The following is a 3,012-nucleotide window of genomic DNA, read 5'->3' as shown; positions in this document are numbered from 1 at the left end:
TTTGGAAGGTCTTCTATTGGATTGGTATGTCCGAAATGATCAAAAAGTGGTGTTCAAAGTGTCGCCGCTGTAGCTTGAGTAAACCCCCGGTGCGGAAAACACTACCGGTGTATGGGACGATTACTGCATCGGCTCCAATGGAGACTATAGCTATGGACTACACTGTGTAGAACCATCAAAAGACGGTTTCGAAAACATCTTGGTTCTGACTGACGTATTTACGAAATATGCGTGGGCAATTCCGACTAGAGATCAGCGTGCTATAACGATCGCCAAGGCCCTAGTGAAGTATGTCTTTACTGCTTATGGATGTCCAATGCGCTTACACTCGGACCAAGGCAGAAACTTTGAGGCACAAGTTGTACGAGATCTGTGTAACCTCTACGGCATTAAACGGAGCCACACTACACCATACCACCCCTCAGGAAAAGATGTGTATAAGAGACAGAGATAGCATGGTCGACACCAGAGCCTGCATGGCAAAAAGCGTTGCATGCAGTAAATGAAAAAATGTGTTTTGGCAAGGATGATGGGAAGATAGGAAATGCGTATATGGAGAAGGAGGAAAATGTTGTGATCTCAGCTCGCCAAGCTGTTGTAATTGAGGGACGTGGTCGCTGTGGACCAGGGGGAGAACCGCATTCTTCTTAATGTTTGGAAGAAACGCTCGTCCACCACATGGTTTGGTCTTAGGCGGGGAAGCCAGATCCACTAATGATGGAACTATAGCAACGTATGTCACTCAACACCAGTCCCAGCTTAAAATGGCCCGCAGGATAGCGAGTAAACACTTAGCACAGATAGCCAATACTCGTGGACGGTCTCAGAAGATATTTGAGAAACCCCTCAGCGTGGGACAGCATGTACTGGTCCGTACGCGAGGATTCAAAGGACGATCAAAGATTCAGGACTATTGGGAGAGTGAGCCATATTTAGTGATAAAGCAACCATATACACATCTTGATGTGCATTTGAGGACAGCCCAGTATATGTGGTACGCAACAAACTGGGAAAGGAGAAAGTGCTACACCGATGTGAATTGAAGCATTGCCCGTGGCTTTCAGACAGTGAAATAGACCTACTCTCGAATGATGACACTCCTTCATCAGATTCAAGCGAGGATTTGGACCCTGACTCCACAACCTGGTACGCATTCCAGCCAACACCAGAGGGGAATGAATCTGTTCTATATAATGAGGTTAGTCATGACGTAGAACCGGGATGCTCTGGGGAGATGAATATTAACGAACAATCTGACGGTGAACATGATGAGCAATCGGAAGCCAGTGAGGTGGAACAAGATGTGGTAGAAACTGATAATCAAACGGGTGGATCAAAAAGTTGCTACCCAGTGAGGACAAACAGGGGTAAACCACCTGATAGATATACCTAATTAGACATACTGAACTATGCACTTAACGTTACATTAAGCACTTACGGCTTATCTATAAGGCTTAACTTTTGGAAACTTGATATTGTAAAGTTTGATAACTTGTTTTTACGTTATAAACTGTTTACTGTTGTATGACCGATATGATGCACACAACTGATTGCAAATATGGTTCAAGTTAAATTGAGACGTTGTGTTTAATGAGTTGAAAATGATTTACTAGTAGATTAAGACATTGTTTGCATCTATACATGATTATGATGTTGGTACAGTTTTTGGTTATTTAATAATGGTTAAATTCTGAAATACGAGATAATAAGGAAAGATGTAGTTAATTATGTGAGTCATCAGGGGACGATGTCTCCTAGGCGGGGAAGGTTGTAGGGAGTCTAGACGAGAACATTGTATAAACATTATGGGAGAGTTCTGGCAACCTTGTTTACGTACTGAGAAGGTTTCTAGGCAACCTTGCTCCTGCGTACGGTCAGCGTCGCGTATGTTACGATGCTGTTTGCCTGATGTTTTGTAGGTAAGGTTGTGGATTTTATTAACTGAAAGTAAATGATTATTATTTGATGTTGACTTATATGTTAACAATACAGTATAATTATGTTTGGTAAAGGAGGTATCGAGGAATTATTATGATGTAATTATAGTGGTGTTTTTTATAGTGGAAAACCGAGATTTAGGCTGTTTATGTTTGAGTACGTGTAGGCCTAGGACGAATAAGCGCACGCTATTTTGTGTAGTGTAGCGTATGCGTGCACGGTCGTGTTACCGGTAGGCCTATCTAGGATGACTAGCTTAACATTTCGTTAAATATTACAATACCGTACTGTGCTACGATATTATAATGGTTGTTTGCCTGATGTTTTGTAGATTTACTGGACGCTTTGATGGGTGTTAATAAATTGAAGTTGAACACGTATAGGACGACTCCAGCTCTATTATTTCGGAACTGTGTGCTTTGCTTGGCCTATGAAACGACACAACCTCTACATCTGGCGTAGTCGGCAGGATAGAGTGAGGCGGAGATCGTATTATGCGATTGAGTTACGACATATTCTGTGAATTGCAGGTTCGATTTCTTTGCCAGCGAGAATACTAATTTGGATAATACAGTAATTACTTTGTTAACAAATTCCAATGATTTTGAATGTGTGTTTAATATAGGCCTATTTGATCAATTTCTTCAAATGTCACGATTTTAATGTTTTAGTTAATCGTGTGGTGCCCTCTTCCTCAGATCTGTTAATGTACTCGGGGTTTGGAAAAAGATCAAATAGCCTTACTAAGTGATCAGTCAGTTCATATTATTTCAATTCAATCATTTTGATCGTAGCTTGGGCAATGGGTTGGGGTCTTGGAAAAAGGGAATACTGTCCTTTCACAAAACAGTTTATTCATCCTTGATATTTTTCGTATATTCCAGGAAATGCATCCTCACAAAATATCATTGAAATCATTGATGAATAATACAATTTAATGAATATAATTATAATCACACGGGGGATATTGATCATCGCATAATCAATATCAATATACTCAGCACTTTATTATTATAAAACAAAACAAGCTATTATATAAGCCTATAAAGTAATTTACAAAGAATTATGTACTGT

Source organism: Anneissia japonica, unplaced genomic scaffold, assembly GCF_011630105.1.
Source record: "Anneissia japonica isolate Jap-2015-1 unplaced genomic scaffold, ASM1163010v1 scaffold1239_len605302_cov174, whole genome shotgun sequence".
NCBI classification, from domain to species: domain Eukaryota; kingdom Metazoa; phylum Echinodermata; class Crinoidea; order Comatulida; family Comatulidae; genus Anneissia; species Anneissia japonica.
The sequence above is the reverse complement of the archived record's forward strand: the minus strand, read 5'-3'. Positions refer to the sequence as shown.